General features: G+C 40.9%; 1 protein-coding gene and 1 long non-coding RNA gene across 9 annotated transcripts in view; one reads left to right on the top strand and one right to left on the bottom strand.

Annotated features, from left to right (window-relative positions):
• GNB1 (G protein subunit beta 1) overlaps nucleotides 1–12501 on the bottom strand; it is a 34773-nt gene extending 22272 nt beyond the window's left edge. For 4 of the 8 annotated variants that reach the window (XM_014883966.2, XM_014883965.2, XM_014883964.2 and 1 more), the window contains exon 1: nucleotides 11981–12153. The gene's annotated coding sequence lies outside the window, so the exon portion shown is untranslated. Of the gene's footprint in view, nucleotides 1–11721; nucleotides 11930–11980; nucleotides 12154–12448 lie in introns of those variants that run through there. The other 4 variants (XM_088178636.1, XM_088178633.1, XM_088178632.1 and 1 more) reach the window with 2 other exon arrangements.
• An 858-nt stretch (nucleotides 12502–13359) lies between these two features.
• LOC106857707 (uncharacterized) lies at nucleotides 13360–16506 on the top strand. Its single transcript, XR_015808396.1, has 2 exons — nucleotides 13360–13545; nucleotides 15115–16506. It is a non-coding gene; the product is annotated as an uncharacterized LOC106857707 (long non-coding RNA).
• The last annotated feature ends 2322 nt before the right edge of the window (nucleotides 16507–18828 follow it).

Here is an 18828-nt window from a genome sequence, read left to right on the forward strand (position 1 = left end):
AAAAAACCCCAAAACCAGAATAAGTGAAAACTTAGAATCTGCTTATGCATGAATTTCTAGCTACATTTATCAAAAGAAGTCACTGAAAATTGCCACTTCCTAAAGTATCCCCTTATCCAAACCCAAGCAATTCTGCTGTCATGTACAAGCAGACATCTCCCTTCAGACTGACAAACAAAACACAGGCAGCACTGAAGGAGAATTTATTACTATTAATTAACCAACAGAGAAATGACTAAGCATTTATTACTGGATGCTTCTACCTGCAGAGCCTTGAAGCTGTTTCTGACTTCAGCTGTCACTTCTCATTGCTTCCTTCTACTCTTTTATCATGAACATCCACTTTTTACTGATATTTTCATTTCATTTGCAAAGCCACCAGAATCTGTGTTTACCTAAGCAGGGCAGAGCACACGCACCACAGGAATATTGCAGTCTTGCTTTAATAATTAATAATTCAAGTCAGACTGCAATATTCGTGTGATATTATCAAGTAATGGCATGGTATCAAGATATTATCTTTTGATAAAATGTGTGATCCCTCATGTCCATCAGCTGAATCTATAGGTTTGAGCTAGTTCACAATCCAAGCTAAACAGAGAACATTTTCTCCTAGAAGCCAGAAATGGAAGCACACAGCTGTAGGAGAAGTTCACAGTGTCCTAGTGTGACAGAACCATTACACAGCAAATAAAAACACTTTACATGCCTAAATTCATATACTTGTTTCTTTTCAATGGAAGTCAATTAAAACCATGTTTATTCAGGTATCAAAACAAGTTTTTAATCCATGCTTTAAGAACACACTTATAGTAAATTGCAATCCTATTAAGAAACATAATTCTTGAGAATTCCCATTAAGTATCCAAATATTGTCTTTTAAAAGTCACTTCTGGGTAAGCCAGTTTTCATGTAGTCTTCAGTTCATTTTCTGTGATTTAAAAATGCTCTGAAGCCCTCACAAAGATTGATGGATTTCTCTCTCAGGATGATGTTCTGCTCAAGCTCTCCCCAAATATTTCCCAGGAGGTGCCCAGCATGTGACTGGATCACACTGCACTGAGTTCCCAGGCAAATAAATGAATGGGGAGATGCAAAACCTGGCAGAGGCACCTCCTGTTGCCAAAATCCTGAAGATTACAATGAAATCCATCAAGTGGATCAGCTGCCCTGTCAGGGATTAAAGTGTAAGAGAACAAGTAGGCTCCAAAAGGCTGGATGGGATTTCTCTCAGCTCTGCTTGCCAAAACATCTGTCTTGGAATGATCTTCACCTTGTTAAAAATCATGTGCTGGTTCAGATATTACCATCACAGTGACATCAGCAGGTACATCAACATCTTCACTACAATATTTATTCCATTAGAGGAGGAAATGGGCTATGTGATCACTTATTTGCAACACCAAAAAAAAACCCCAGAAACAAAAATAGCAGAATAAAATACTAACAGAAAAAATAAATCAGTAAGACTCCGTGCCTGCATAAGCACAGAAAATCAGCAGAAATCCCCATTATTGTATTTTGTATTTTCCATAAATTTTAGCTCTGCTATTTTATCAACAGGAGCTGAATCATCCATTTCATTCTACATATGCCAGCTAATAAAGAGTCAACTGAGTCAAAGGAGAATCAACTGCTTCCTGTCTACACCCTTTTAAAAAATACAACCAACTTCCAGAAAGCTACACTTAGCAACCCTACTTTTTATATCCTTAAAAGTAAAACCATTAAAAAACAAGGAGGAAGAGCAAATCAAAATGGGACATCTCTACTCTTGATCTAAGGGAGACATTTAGAGATCTAAAGTGATCTTTCATGGCCAGCTTTGCTTCAGAAAAGCATTTCCCTGATCTGAGCAGCAGGCACAGCCTGAGGAGCTCACATGCTGCCATGTCTCACTGCACCAAGGCCCTCAGAACACTAATGAGAAACTCTAATGAGAAACACATTGTGTTTGCAGTCCATATTCTATCAAATCTCAATTGTGCTTCTCCATACGGATCAAGAGTTCCACCCAAAATGCCTTTCACTGTCAGTATCAAATCCTGAGAGAGCACTTCAGAAACCAGGGATTCTTCTTCCTGCTCTGCCTTACAACGACTCAGAGAAAGCAAGCAAGCTTTTACTGTATTAAGCTTTTATAAAGTAAAAATAATAAGAAGAAAAATCCAACAGAAGCAACAAAAGTAACCCCCTCTTCAAGGCAGGCTGGACGTGAGTTGATAACTACCTCCTCACCACAGCTGCTGTCACATCTGCCCCAACAAAAATAGGGGAGTTAAGACATTGGAACAAACCATCTGCTCCTTTGTGCCTCTGCTACACAGACTGTACAAAGCCTCAGAGATCAGCTAAAAGCAAAATATTCATTCCTTACAACCGTGTAAAAGATCTTTATCCAAGCCCCAGCTAAAAAACAGAATACATTTAATTCACTGAAATAAGAATTTAGTGTTCAAACAGCACAGTGATCTCCAGTAAGAGATTAACAGAGCATTGTTAGAGTAAGTTTAGCTATGCCATGAAAAACAGCTGCTTTCCAGCACCACTCTGAAGATAAGAATCATTTCAGTGAGCCTTAAAAATCAACAAAATATATTATATGCATATAACAGATATAAGATACTCAGTAGAGGTTAAAATAAGGCATTTCTCTAATCTTTTCACCCAAAATAGACTAACACTTCATTCTCTAGCCCCAAAATCAACATGTCCCATCTTTAATCAATGTGCAAGCAGCTCCATTAGTTTTGATAGCAATGATTTATGCCCTGAGTAGCTCATTGATTTCTCTCAATTGCTGTGTTTTTTGATATGTACTGTTTGTACAAAAGAAGGTACAGAAGAACAAGAAAAGCAAGGCTGAGCCTGAAAAGTCGAGTAACACAGGAAACCTTGAATCCATTAGACTGAGAAATGTGTTTGGGAACACACAAGGCACCAATGCTCAGTGCTGATAGGAGAGCAGAGCCACAGCACAAAGGTACAGCAGGAAATACTCAGCTTTCACCCTTGGACATTCCATTCCTCTTCCCAAAGGATCTGCATTAACTCTCTGAAAATTTCTGGCATTAATCTTTAATTATCAGTTGCATTCCTGGAGATGGTATCTATCTTGTTAGATGATCAAAATATAGAGGAAAACATGATAAGCAGAAAAAAAAAATAAAGTAACACCAGGGAATTAAGTGAGAAAGACAAAATTGAAAACATCAGAAGACAATCCCACCTACTTTATGGAAAAAAAATACCTGCAAAGTGGTGCCAAACCAGCAGCCAGGGAGGTTGGTTGAGCCCTGGAGCTCAGCACAGCCCCTCTGGATGAGCAGGGGGGGCAGGTTTGGAGCTGCCGAGTGCTCCCACCCATTGCTGTGCCCAGAGCAAGTTCTGCACAGGCTCCCCCACCCCAGAGCAGCAGTGAGCAACTCCAGGATAAACCACAGCACTTCCTGAAATGCTGAACTTCAGAACTTCCTGAAACGCTGACACTTCAGCTGCTGTCCGTGCTCAGAAGAAGAAAGGAAGAATTGAAGTCAAATCAACCAATTTGACCTCGCTGTCCAAAGTGTCCATATTTGAGTTTGCACACACAGAAATCCACTTCCCCAACATCTCAGGCACCTTCTGAAGACCCCACGACTTTGTCAAGATTTATATTTGTCAAATGGTTCCTGCTCCAATCTCATTTTCTGTGATTACTACACAGCATTTCCAGCAAGGAACTTGAGTTTTCAGGCACTGGCCAGATAATATCTGACAGCTGCAGTGAAATGCAGGACTTGGTAACCTGCAGCACAATTAAACTGCCATGAGCATCAAGAGCCCGTTCCTGATCTTTGTACAGACACCACCTTTGTTACACAGACAGCAGCCTGTCTTCAGAGCCCTGCACTTCACACAGAACGTGCAACAGCAATATCAAACATATGTTCCAACAAAGACAGCTCCTTAATTAGTACAGTATCAGCTTATTTCAGGCACCAAAGGTTTCAGCAGACTATCACATCTACTTTGTTTTTCTAGACAAACGGAGAGAATTACCACACCGGCCTCCCAACGCCTTTGTTAGGCTACCTAAAAAACAACAAAACTGCCCAGAGTTCTGGGAACCAAAATGATAAAATGCAAGAGGACCATAAACAGATTTCTTCTCAGCATCTTGAGGCAGGCCTAGGCCTACTCTGTTACATCATTCATTGGGAACAAAATGTAGCAAGTTTTGTATTATATTGTTATAACTCTTTTAAAAATACTTTAGATACTGAAACCTAAGTTTACCTTTTTTATTTTGATATTCAAGCATTGTTACATTCAACACATACCTTGAACCACTTGGTGTTAACCAAGATGTATCAGCTCAAATATAATTTCAATAGAAGTTAAACACTACAGAACCTCACAGGATGACTAAACCAGACTTTCTGCATTGGGTTTCACCACAAAGATCTTACCAGAAAATATCAGTATTGCACACATTTCAAACTAAGAAGTTCAGGGTCTTCTCATCAGTGCTGTCAGAGTGAGCATTTCTGCCTGGCCTTACAAATTTTACTACTGAAGATGACCAAGGATTGACTTTTAAGATCTCAGCATCAACAAAGAAGTCACACTTATGCCATCTTCTGTATGGTTTTAACCTTGGAGCTTTGACCCACCTCCTGTCCCTCAGCTGTTTTGGTAAATCCCTCAAATACCTACAAAACTCCAAACAGTTGGACTGAATAAAAAATGTTTTGTGTGATTTAAGAGATTTAATTTCTCCAGTTCCAGAAGAAAGCCACATTTCCCACAGATTACAGAAGGGCAGCAACACCCCAAGCTTGCAAGGCACATCTGGACAGGACATGAGATCTCCAACAACATCTGTAAGCTCAACATCCTGCCCAGTCAGCCCCAGGGAAAGAAATCTGGGAAAATATCCCATGTTAGCCCAGATGTGCCAGTCAGCAAGTCCTTACAGTAAGGAACACCCCATTAATACTGGGCATGTGTATTTCTGTATCCATGGAATTCAACTCCAATTTTGAGGCACACAATTAAAGATTCTTCTGTCAGATCAGTGTTGGAAATTTCAATGCTTCACAAAAATAAAACCCACTCAGCTTGTCAAATAACTTCATGGTTTTGCAAGTAATTTTAGATAACCTCTATTTATTGACAGATTTTAGTAAATCCTGAAATGGCAGGATAAACACAGAGCACATGTGCCTGAGAAGACTTTTAAGATGGTTTCCTGCATTTAACCCAAGCCAGACAAAAAAAGCAGAAATGCAGCAAGAAAATCGAGATGTACAGAATGAACAGTTCAGCAGAAACTCTTTTTCTTTAAGAAAAGAAAAGAACTGGCATCAGCTGCTGTAATTAAGGTTACTGTAACAGAAGACAAAACAAGGAACAGAAGACAAGGCATCCCTTTCCTGTCACTGAAGGCCAACACCCACAGCTGCCTGTCTCAAAGTCATACAGAAAGCCTTGACATTTCTTATTTATTCCCTCATCCCCAACACAGTTTTTGATTTTATAAAGAGGATGAGCCAAATCAGCACTGATATCTGAACTGATAAAATATTCCCTAAACCTACTTTCACACACAGCATGCAGGAGTTTGGATGGAGTTCTGAGTTTCCAGAGAGAAGTATTTTGGTTTTACTTTTTTTTTTTTTTCTTTCCCTTTGCTGGGGGAAAAAAAGAACAAGCTTAAAATAGTGACAAAAATCTATACATAGCTTTGAATATAGGACCACGTTACATAAAGCTACAAAAAATTATCTAATCTATCTAATTACAGATAATTAATATTTTCTTTTTTTTGGGGAGTGCTGGCAGGCATTACTGCAGTTTTCAAGAAGACATCAAAAATATTCTCATGTGAAAAAAAACACGATAAACATAACTGGAATTGTAGGCAAACCTTCTTCAGATCAAGGTAGGAACATACAGAAAAGATATTTAACTATAAACAATTCAATTAATACCTATAACATCTAGAATGTATTTCTCTTCTAAAAAGAGAACCTTTAGAAATTGCAGTGATTTGACAAGTTGATATTCTACCTCCTCAAATTAATATACTCATTTTTAATGAAGCAGTTTCAGGCAAACTACTTACAGAAATGAATTACATTTCCCATTAAAATGGCAACTAGATTTTTAATCAGCCCCTTTCCCTTCATTGTATTATATACTACTAATTTTTCCCTCATCAAGTTCTAAATACAATCTATGAAAATAACTCCAAGATTTAGCCTATCTTTACCACCTTCAATTACAGAGCTACCTTCCAGCTTGTCTCCTCTAAGCTCCCTCAGATCACCTTCCTCAGGTCTTCAGCCTCATTTTCACTTATCCATTATTAGGATTCCAAAACAGACACAGCACAAGAAGATCAAATTTTAACCCTTCAGTCCCATCAAATGCAGAAATAACTGTAGGTCTTCCCTTCAAGATAAAAATACCTTGTTTTCAACAAATGGAGTATCTGACAAAGGGAATATATTCATTAATCCAAAGCCAGGTCTTCAAAATGTCTGCACCACCTTCCAAAAGATTCCAATTTTAAACCTGCAGGAGTTACTCTACCAGATTTTAACAAGACTGAAATCCAGCATTATCTCAACATTTGCTTCTGAAATGCTTTCTCAAGCCCTTATTCCTGTGTCCACCCCCAAATATTAATATTAATAACCAGGACAATGTGTAACACCTGGACAAATCCTTATTTCCTGCCACTTCAGGCCAGCACTGAAAATCCTGGAGAGAATTTAGAAGCTATTATTTCCATGGCTCCTTACAAATTACACTTCCATAACGTCCCCAGAAAAGTATTTTTTTTGGCTAACACATAAAAAAAAACCCATGTAGGCATCTAATTCCAGCACCCCCACTAAAAAGGAGAGTAAGATATACATAGCAAGCGACACCACATCTTGGCTGCTTCCAGATGGCACCCAAGAATATTGTCATTACTCCCTAGCTGGGTTCAAGACAGAAAATTCCTGCATTTCTAAGAATATACTGGGCAAGGCAAACATCACCCCCTGTAACCAGCACACTCAAACCCCCCAGACAGGCAGAAATATTCCATTATATTTCAACAGATTAACAAATCATAACATATTCTACACCATTCCAATAAATGCAGTGGACAAGTATTAATGCATTCATACATGAATTCATTTGTATTTAATACAAATGAATACTCTTACAAGATATTAATTGCAAAGAACTCGTTTTAGAAGGCCAGTTGTTAAAAAAAGGGGCCAGCCAAGAAGATCTGATTTTTATGCTCACAAAATTATTTTAAAGTGTGTATTTCTATTCCAAGGCTAACCATCTCCTCTCTCTCTACTCAGAAATCCTCTACTATTTTATTAAAAATGCAATATTCTGCCTCAAAACCTATCCTGGAGGGTCCATATTTTTATACTAGGAAGCCTTTCACAGCAATTTACGTTGATTATTTTGGCATCTCAAGTAAAGGTACTGCTCATAGCCAGCTCAAAGCTTTTAAAAACCTCTTAATGTTCTGCTCAACTACCAGTTGGCTCAAGTATCTATGGATTCTGCATATATTTCTGTTTGGTGAAAAACAAATCCACACTCACAAAATCCCCAGCACACTGGACACCCTGTGAAGAAATAATAAATTGAGACACTATGTTAAATAGAAACATAGGGGCTTGGGGGTATTTTTGTTTTTTATCATGACCTTGGCTAATATTAGTTCCAACTTTATCAGTGGGGAGAAAAAAAACATTTTGAATGGAGTATGTATTCTTTTCACTTTCAGTCTGCACTTGAAGCAACCAAGAGATTCCCTTCAAAAAAATGCCCACTTTATCTTCAGTCACATGCTTAAGAAACATTTCATTAATGCAAGCAAGCTGCTTTCAAGGTTATTTTTTTTGCCACATAACCAGTAAAATCCTGTAAAAAAAAAAGACCCCATCTAAAATTCTCCCATGACCACAGGCATTTGAGACTCCAAGGACAACTCACCTAAGGGGAATTCAACAACTGGAATGCCAAATTTCCCATTTCAACTTGCTCATCACAAAGCAGCGCTGAATGCAATTGCTGAGACAATACGGTGTACCATATGGCTAAAACTGGATATTAAAATTGAGAATATCAATTACCAATCCACTAATGCTGAGAGCCAAAATCCATGGACAGTAAGAATTTAATCCAATTCAGTGCCTAGAACATGAGCTGAGCCCTGCGTGGAGGACACAAATGTAGCGCTGGTTTCACAGAGCGCAAACAACTCCAATTTTTTATTGCAGTAACTATAAAACCAGCTGAACCCAACACTTGCTTAACATCCTCAACCACAGCTCCAGGCCTGGTAGGAATCTACAAAAACAACCAAAGTTTCAGATGAATTGGCATCTGGTTTCACAGGGATTGAGAAATCATAACTAAGTTACTATTTAAGAAGAAGCAGTTTAGTTGTTTTCCACATGACCAAATCGAAGCCTCCAAAGCACCAGGAAGTTACAGAGAGCAGCAAACATCTTGCTTCATTTCAGGAAAAGGCATCCTACAAACACAATATATATTTCTGCTATAATGAAAGGGCCTTGAAATTGCATTAGTTGAAGGGTTCTCTTATTCTAAGTAAACTAGTTTAACGGTTCAAGTTTTAGAATTTTTAACAGCTGTGTAGTGATTCTTCTGGGATGATATTAAGAATAATGCTACAGAAAATTCTATCCACTCCCTCATTATACAGAACTTCATTGATTACTTACACAAGAATTCTCATTAAGTCCAAATACAGCATCCCCACATTTCCATGAGGCACGGAGGTGATTTAAAAAACTGTTCTGCTAAGATTTCCTGTGGAATTTTAATTTACCATGTTGTCAAAGATTTCATGCTAGGATGCCTGCTACGTACTGACTTAGCAGCTGCAAGGACTCAACAAGGATAAATGTAATTTATCTTACCCAAAACAGAATATCACTTCACTCTGCTTCTTTCTGATCCTGTGCTAAAAGGCCAAAGTAGTAGTAACAAAAAAATTGCACAGGTAATTTCAGGTTTAACAGGACATTAACATCAAATGGAACTAACAGTTTATTGGACAGTATTCTTAAGTTATAAAAAAAAATAAATCTTGAAACACAAGAAAAGCATTCAGCTAATTTCAGATTTTTTTTTTTAATTAAAAAAAGCACCAGCACCACAAGCCTCAACTGAAAATCAGCTCTGCTGCTTCCTAGCTTCCTTCTGCATGAGCTACAGCTGGGTTACTACAATAAACTAACAAACAACTGATTATACATTAAGTAATAGATAAACAGTACTAAAATGTTTGATATTATCAAAGGTTTGGAGGTCACTTGAATACAGGAGACATAACAAGCATTTCTTATTTTTCTTGCTGGGAAGGATATTGTTTTAAGGCTGAGTCCAGTATATCAAATATTAACCAAGCTATTTTATTTAGGCTACCAAAGTTAAGGAGTTTGGCACTATAGTGAAATATCACAGGAGTTACAAACCAAAAGTCCATTTTTCTTAAAAGGTACTAAAAACCACACATAAAAGGCTTTAGAAATTTGTAATGTCGTTTTGAAGCAGACTACTCAGACCCAGAGCTGTTTTAACATCCCCCAAGCCTTTCTTATTCCTGCCCGTTAAAAGAACAGTTATCCAGAGGATGGCAGTAATTCTGGGTCAGCAGCAGTCTTAAACCCTCCACAAATTGGGAGTGTTCTGAAGCAGACAGGAGACTCTTTTGTGGCACAGAAAGACACCTGTCTGCACGGGCTCTGATCTGATGATTACCTGGCCAGCGGAGACCCACGGCCCAGCAGCCTTTGTGTACCTGTGCTCTACGTTTAAAAACTGTTTTTTTAGCAACAGGCTTAATAAAAGCCAGGAACGTTTTGGTGGTGTTAAGCAGACGCTGCAAGGTAAAAACGAAAATTGTGTCACCCCTTTATTCATTTAAGAGCCTATGTGAACATTTCAATAAAACTATCTACTCCTCCCACCTAGTTCCTATCTGGAGAAGCTCACAAAAATTAAGAAAAAAATCAAAAAAACCCACAGATTTCTCACAGCAATCTTCCAAATGCTCCTCCTACCCCGACCCCAGAAGAGAAGAAAGCAAAGAGAACGAGAAAGTAAATCTAAAACACAATTACGAAATAAGATCTAGTTTGGCAAAGCTGGGGTGAGGAGGAGTTGAAAAATGAGAGCTGCCTTGCTGCAAACGCCATCTTGTTGCAGCTACTGGGCCCAGGCACAGAGAGATCCATTCATTCACAGCAAAAAGAAAATCAAACAGACACCCTGGCTAATCTGCAGCCACCAAAACAACTACACTATTATCACCCCTTCTCCTTCTCCTCTCCTCAAGCACACGAGGGAGAGAAATAAACTCTGATCTATCACATTTAGGCACGGATTTAGGAATTAACATATCATCTTCGTTTCCTCACACGTATTTCACATACACATCGACAGCATTTTGTCTTGATTCACATCCTCGTGTCCACATCAGCTTAAAATATGGGATAAATCTCTCACGATTAGGTGCAGATATCCTACAGCAGCAAAACGTTTAATTTTTCAGTCTTAAATCACCTCTCCAAGTTCAGCCAACTATTCTCAAAAGCTGTTTCAATAATCACTTAAGCCTTACATTTACAGTGCTTTCCTCCTATTTCCTCCTCTGGAGACAATACATAATAACGTGGCAGTCGGCACATCCTAGAAAGGATGCCTGGTTTAAAAACGAGTCCCAGCCATGACTTTGTTAAAGAATAATGAAATATCACATTCGTTAAAATTTCAGTTCATCTTCAGGAATGATAAATTGACATCTTACAACAACCTCTACATCATCCTGATTTTCTTCTGGACAAGATTTTTTTGTTAATAAAACGCCTCGTCTCTTTCATATTTACATGCAAGGCTTTACACATCTTCGTTTCCTACAAATCTGTAGAATTAAAAATCCTACACGTTCAATATCGCTTGCACGGATGAAAAAAAAAAAAAGCTGAAATCCTTTCGATAAAAAGCTGAGAATTGAAGTAATATTTTAAACAACATTTCCAAGGAGAAAAACTCCATCTTTCTATTGTAGCAAACACCCTCCATGATCTTCGTTATCGCTGCTACGGGCACACAAAAATATGCAGCACCGTAATACATGGGGGAACAAATATGCGGTTTGAATCCATCCTCGGTTCCGGTTCTAACGAGAACAAAACCTTCCCTACCCCTCCCTCGCCCAGCACACCCAGCATGAGCCCCATCTGCGAGCCCTCGGCTGGCTGGGGGTGCTGGAAGCAGCCTTACCCTGTTTGTCTCACCCCCGGCTCCTCTTAATCAGTTTTCCACCATTACAGCAGCCACACCATTGCTTTTTTTTTTTTTTTTTTTCCTCTTCCCTTGAATCTCTCTCCAAATATTCTGTCTGCCGGCTGGATCGCTGGGGAAACTCGCCTTTTGTGGCTTAAGACAAGACCCCAAAACCGTCTAGCAGAGACCACTACAGCGTAATTATAATTAAAAATGGAACCCCGCAAGATCCGAGGTCTCCTCCCTTTTCGCCTGGAAGCCTTCGAGAGGGAATCAGTCCCACCCCCACCTTTTTCCCCTCCTCCTCCAGCTACAAACACACTTCTTTTTTAGGGGAAGCTGGAGCCCCGAGGAGGTGGGAAGCGCGGGGGAGGGGGGCTATTTCCAACCCCGCCATACCGAGGGTCGCCGAGAACGGGGCCGATGAGGAGGCGGCGGCCCGGGGGGCCCCCGGTGCGGCGGCGGAAGGGGAGGACAGCGGAGGAAAGGAGAGGGAAAGGAGAAGTGCGGCAGGAGGAGGAAGCGCGGGGGAGGGGAAGGAGCGGGGCTGAGGGGGAGCCGAGGGAAGATGGCCCCGGGGTGGGGCCGGCCGGGGCTCGGCGGGCGGGAAACGCGTTCTGAGGGACCCCCGCCCTCCCCGCACCCCTCACACGGTTACCTGCCCTCCCGGCCGCTGCTCATGAACCGGGCCGGTCCGTCCGCCGCCCGCGGTCCTGCCCGCGTCCCGCCGGCCTGGGGAGGGAAGGGGGGCGGAGGAGGAGGAGGAGGCGGCGGAGGAGGAGCGGGGGAGCCGCCCGCGCTGCGCCCGGCGGGTCCCGGGGAAGGCGGCAGAGCCGAGCGGGAAGGAGGGATCCGCGGGGGAGGGGGTGTCGCTGGGTCTCGACTCCTCCTCAGCCCGCTCAGCTCCCCGCAGCCATCGGGCAGCGGCAGCCTGGGCGCGGCGAACCTTCCTCCCTCCCTCCTTCCCCTCCTCCCTCCGCCCCGCCCGTGCTGCCCGCCCGGGAAACCCCGGCTCGGCTCCCACCCCGCCCCGGCCCGGCCCGGCCCGCCGCTCCCCGCCGCCCCTCACCGGAGGCTCCGCCGCCCCGCCCTGGCCCCGCACAGCCCCGGCCGCCGCGAGCCTCACCGGAGGCTCCGCCGCCTCCACCGGGCACCCGCCCAGCGCGGCCGGGAGGGAGGGCGGGCGGTGCGCGCTCCCGGGAGCCTCGCGGTGCGCGCTCCCGCGCGGGCAACGCCCTTCGGCCCCTTACGCTGGCGGCGGCCGCGCGCTTCCCGCCTCCCGCCCGCGCTCCCGCGCGCTCCCTCCCCTCAGCGAACAAAGGGCGAGGGCGGGCGGCGTGCGGGGGGATCGTGCGGGCCGAAAACAAGTCTGAAAGAGCCGGATGGGAACAAAAAGACACGAAAGCGAACCCACGAATGGTGTTTAAGCTCAGAGCTGGGAGAGGCAGAGCCTCCACACCACGTTAAATGGGAGCGCTCCGGGCTGCCGGGCGGGAAAGGGCGGGAGTGGCCACAGGCCTTAAAATGCTGCTCACAAGAGGCTGGCAAGCGATAAATGCCTTCGTATCATCGTGTGAGGAGAGACTGCGGGAGCTGGGCCTGGTTAGTCTGGGAAGGGAACGCTGAGGACGGATCTCATTAATGAATAAAAATATCTCCAGAGGGTGTCAGAGGATGGTGCCAGACTCCTCAGCGGTGCCCAGCGACAGGACGAGGAGCAATGACTGTAAACTAAACCAGAAGTTCCGCCTCAACATGAGGAAGGGCTGCTTTCCATGAGGGTGGCAGGGAGGGTGTGGGGTCTCCTTTTCTGGAGCCACCCCAAACCCACCTCGGCACTATTTTTATTTCATCTGCTCCAGGTGACTCTGCCTTGGCCACGGTGATCTCCAGAGGGTCCTTCCAACCCTAACAAATCTGTCATTCTGTGATCTTTCCTTTAGCATCCTGACAAAGTAGCAATTCTGTAGCTTAGAGCTTCTTTTTTTTCCAGCTTTGGTTATAAAGGTACTCACACAGTCCAAGTTTCCAGAGCATTCTTTTCATATTCTCCTCACGGCGTCCATCACTGCTCTGGAAGGGTTTGCATGAAAGAGAAAGTAGAAAAAAAAATAGTAAGGAAGCATAAAAATTGCAATTTCTGTTTTGCAGACGAGATCTCATGTAAACCAGGCAGGTGAGATGTTACCAAAATGGAATCATTTCCCACCAGAAATCATATAAGTAAGTAGAGATACAATATTGCATCATTTTTCCTCTTATCACAGGCCTAAATCTGGGGGTTTTTCCCAATATTTGTTTATACCTTGCTAAAAGGTGAGATTACTTAGCAACAGAAATAGGTTTATAGCAAAAGTAAAGCAACCCACAGCATTATAGCCAATTTTCAATTAAAACCTATCCAGCACAGATACACTGTAATAAAATAAACAAAAGACCCCACAAAACACAACAAACAACAACAAAAAGATTAAAGGGGCTAATATTTTTTTCTGAAAATTCTTCCCCAAGTAGATTCTTGCTTCCCTAGAATTTAAACCAAAGTGTTCCTTCCGTCATGCTTTCTGAAGGGAGGTGTGGTTACCTTTAATTAGTAAAAGAAAGAGCAGGTTTGCCAATTAAACTGTAGGAAAGTGGATTGGCTATTATTCAGGTTGTTACAAAAAACTATTAGATCCTGGTGTGGTTAAGCCTTTGATTTATAATAATCAGATGTTTGTTTTTAAATAACTTTTATGATGCACTAAAGTTTTAATTCATCACCTTGAGATTTACAAATAACAAAATAAGAAATTTACTGAAAATAGAATAAATTATTCTTGAATTACTGTCTCAAATTGCTAATATTCTTTTCAGTAACGGTGGGGAAATTTCTGTTCCACCCCTGAAATGTGGACAGGAATTTTCCCATTAAAATCTGTGGAACCACATTGTATGCAGATGGGGATGTCAGTGTTCTTGAGGCCAGAGATTCATCCAGCATCCCCATCTGGAAAATACTGATTAAATCTAAGGGCTTAAGAAACACCACAACTTTATTAGATATTTGCAAAGTTGCCTACAGATTTCAAAAGCAGTTACACACAATATTTTACTCATTAAATTTAAGTGAGATTTATAGTAGGCAAGTTGCATATTGAGGTTTTTTTAATTTATTTTAATTTTTTTTAGTTAGAGATTGCTTTTAGGCTTAGCAGAGATTAAGATATCCTTTTGGGAATGCACCATTTATGTGGAAAAGAATGACCACTTAATACATTAGGAAAAAATAAGATATTAAACATAAAGGATTGAAAAGAAAAAAAGTCCTTGTTTTACAAAGGAAGATTTCTCAGTCTTATGAGATTTTGTGGAAAGTTTTCAGCTAGCACTGGATCATACAGAAAAAAATCTGTGTAATGAACAAAAATAACGTTGTGAGATTGATAGCAAATAGTAAATCACATTTTACTTCTTTGAGAAAATAGCTGCATTGAGATTTTATTATTGGACTAGAACAGTTGCAGTGTGAATTAATTATATCAAAAATTACATAATTATGAATGATATCATTAACTAATGCATGCTTTTATCCCATTACACATTCTTGTCATACAGGTACTGCTTTTCCTCCTTAGATTTCTCTCATATGCTTTTACCAGTGGTGCAATTCTAATAGCATTGTTTGGGTTTTTTTTAATAAAATATACATTGAGATCTTATGCTCTCCTAGGAATCTCTATTTTTTTCCTTGCATTCTAATTTTTATCCATCCTCTGTTTCATGTGAGCTTAAGGGAATTTCTGTCCACAGATCTGTGCTCTGCCATGTCTTCAAATCCATGGAATTTGGGTAAGGAAACTGGATCAGTCAGAAGTGTTTATAGCACATTTACACACAGCCAGTGCTTTCACCACACCTATTCTTTTGTAAAAATACAGCTGTTGCAATAGTTCCTGTTTCTGATCCAGTGACTTAATTTATATCTATTTCTTCAAGGAGAAGTTTGATTTTGTACAGTTCCACTGCTGCTGTGGGGAGGGATCCTGAGCATTGGAGGTGGTTGTTTACAGAGGGGAGCTTGTACCAGGTGGGTTGGGTTTGGTTTGGTTTGGTTTGTAAATCTCACTGGACAAATCAGTTTTGCTGCATTTTAAAACTTGGCAGAAGAATCCCACGTTGCTGTGTGCAACAAGCTGTCCTCATATAATCCTGTGCTAGAAGCTGCTGCATCTTTATTTTTAATTTTTTTTTTTACTTTTTATTTTTAAATTTTATTTTTCATTTTTAATCTTAATTTTTTACACAGCTCTATGAATTGCTGTAGTTTGTACTGTTGGGTGGATGAATGTGCAAATCACCAGAATTAAGTGGATTTACCTGATATGTTTAACTGTTTCTATACACTGCAAAAATATTGTTTATAACTAAAAATTTAGCTAAAATACCTGTGAATACTTGAAGATCTGGTATAGATAATTAATAAAAGAAATTTTAACGGTTTTTTTTTTGTTTGTCCACTTGGAAGTTACAGTTTTGGTCCTGGGTTAGAGCTACAGAAAACCTCTGTAGAAAAGTTGCTCCATAGTTCTCCATTGCAAAATTTCTTGCACCTTTTTCTCAATCAGCTGCCATTAACCCCTTTGTAGGGAGCATCCTGAGTTAGGTGAAGCTTTGGGCAGTTTCACTTCTTAAAGTAATTAATTTTTGCATACAAATACCATTGTTATAATCAAAATTGACATATTGTTACCCGAGTGAAAATACTGCATGATTCTTACGGTAAATCAGGATGCTCCTGGTCTCTGAAAGAATAACTCACCAAACAGGTATAAATTATGCTTTCTACAAAAAGGTGAAAAATCAGCACTTTGCAAAGCTCCTCAGATGGTAAAGAATACTGCTGAAGCAATAAATAATTGTGTTTTGCCTCCTTCCTTTGCAACCTCAGATAAGTGTTTTTAATAGACTGACTCAAAACCCCACCTGATATTCCAGAATCACAGCATTTCCCATTCCATAACGTTTTGTCTGCCTTTGTATCCTTTCATGGCTGCAGAGTGCATTCTGTGAGCCCTGGAGAGAGCCAAGGAGACACTCACGTGATTTTGAATTAGTTTGAAGTTCTCTGTTTGGTCCCTAAAGCAAAGCAGAACTCTCATTTCTCCTGACATTGCACCAAAATTAAAGGAAGCTTATACAATGTCTAAACTTCAGCTGTGCTTCAATCCTGAGTCTATTCAGAGCTCTTTTTTTTTTTTTTTTTACTATTGTTTTATTTTTTAAAACCTTATTCAGAGCTGTTCCAACCTGCTGTTATTTGCCACTTCTTTAACAATTGGATGACAATCATCACCGCTACCTTCTGAGGAAGGACCCAGGTAGCAGAATATTAAGATCATTCATTAGAGAAAATAAATAAGTAAAGGCAAATGGAATAGAAATCCTCAGTGGGGCCAGGCAGAGCAAAAAGTAGGAGTAGCTCAGTCTCCTTAGTTACATTCTGCATTCTCACAGTTTCTTTCAGTTTCCCTATTATTATGGAACAAAAGAGTTATTTTAAACACTTCTGAGAACATGGCATAAAATTAGCAAAATTGTGTTAGTCTGCAGAGAATATAATTGACAATGTTTTAAGGTAAGGGGAATGGTTCTGAGAGTCTTTGTGTCAGTGAGGAAAGTCCATAGACCTGAGTTTTTACCTGATACAGTCATGGAAGATGTTCCTGAATTCTTATGGTGAGGATCAGGATGGGTTATGTGTGAAATGGGTTCAAGGACAGTTAATTCAGAATTCTTGAGAGACTTTGGAAGTCACTTCAAAATCCTTTGGAAGAATCCATTGCTGTGTAAGTGAAGCAGCAGAGTTGTGAAGGCCCAGAGCTGTCCTGGATGTGTTCCTGGGAATGTTATAATCATGTCTGTTGTATGATTGTCTTTGAATATTTTGTTCTCAACAGAGGCAGCACTGGAACAGGACACACTGGGCTCCATGTCCTTACAAAGGCATTATCTCTAGTCCTGTTGTCTCACAAATTCTAGTCTTGTTTTCTCACAAATTATGGCTGGAGGTGCTTTCATTTCCAGGGAAAAACCTTGCTCCTATTCCCTTGTGACCCATTTAAAAAATCCAATGCCACAGGTCTCTCTGACTCCAACAATAATATTAATTTATTCCTAGATCCTATGTTTGGCAGAACTTGAAGCATTTTCCAAAGCCAAAAAAATACAAATACTGTTGTCTTAGACATAGGAGGCTGATGCAGAATGATGTGAAATTATTTTGCCACCAATACCCAGCACTTCATGGAAAGAAGGGAGATGAAATGCTGGGATTGCTTGAACCTGGATCTACTGTTCCTCACAGTCAACACCTGATTTTATACTGTGATACAATCCTAGTGTGACACAAATACAGAATTTTGTAATCTGTGTGGATACTTGTCCAACAAAACACAGAACTTTTCTGCTGGGAGAGCTGTGTTCTGAACTTCTCTGGTTTTCCATCTTCCAGCCTTGAAACATAAACAGGTGTCTCAAGGTTGGTCTGAGCATGCTTATGCACTTAGCAAACACCAATTCTCCTTTTTTCCATTCTATTTATACAAATCCATCTTGAGAGAGCCAGAGGAATAGCTCTGAGTGCTTTTTTCCTCCAGTCAGAATTGTGTCAGAGCTCTTTTCCGTGTGCTGGGGATTATTCTGGTTTTCCTTTGTACTCAGGTATTTGTTGTGAGTTTACATTTTTGCTGTAGCTTTAAACTTGCAAGCTGTAGCTTGGCTTTCAGAAGTCCTTTGTTGCTCCTGGAAAATAATATAATAGCAACAAAGGGAATTGTTATAATCATCTTAGAAATCAGATTCTGCAGTGTGTGTTTACACACATCTATAAACACACCCAACCATTTGCACAAATTCAGGTCTTCCTTTAAGCAGGTAACATTTGGTTGCATAAATGCTGATCAAGCAGTTTGAGTAAAAGCTTAAAGCCTCATATTTCCCCATTTCAAACCTCATATTTCCCCATTTAAAGGGACTTTCCTCAAGGGGTTTGTTGAGCAACAAACAGAAAAACAGCTGGGACCCAGGAGATGCTGGGAGTTCAGAATCCACCTTGAGAATTCAGCCTAGCTACTAAACTTTCCATGACACACCAGACCTGTGGTGAAGTTTGAAATACCTTCAAAGACAAACAAATGCTCACCTTGCTGTGTGTCAGATTCCCATGGAACTTCCATCCCCTTCTTCCATCCTTGCCAGAGCAGTCTGGGAATGTGGGTTCAGGTGTGTGTCCTAGGAAGCTGCTGCCAACCACTTCTGTTCTCTCAAACAGCCTGACCTGCAGCTGAAGGAGAACTTCAGTGCTGCTGCAAGACTCTAGAATCCAGAAAACAAAAATACAGTTATAAAACAAAAATATTTATAGTCAGGGGACTTGTACCACTGTCCTTGGAGAATCTGTGTGAAGTCAAACAAACCAATAGAGGAGAGGGCTAAGGTGTGCTTGGGAAGTTCAGTAGGCATTAA

This window comes from Sturnus vulgaris, chromosome 25 (genome assembly GCF_052056855.1).
Source record: "Sturnus vulgaris isolate bStuVul1 chromosome 25, bStuVul1.hap1, whole genome shotgun sequence".
In the NCBI taxonomy this organism is placed as follows: Eukaryota; Metazoa; Chordata; class Aves; order Passeriformes; family Sturnidae; genus Sturnus; species Sturnus vulgaris.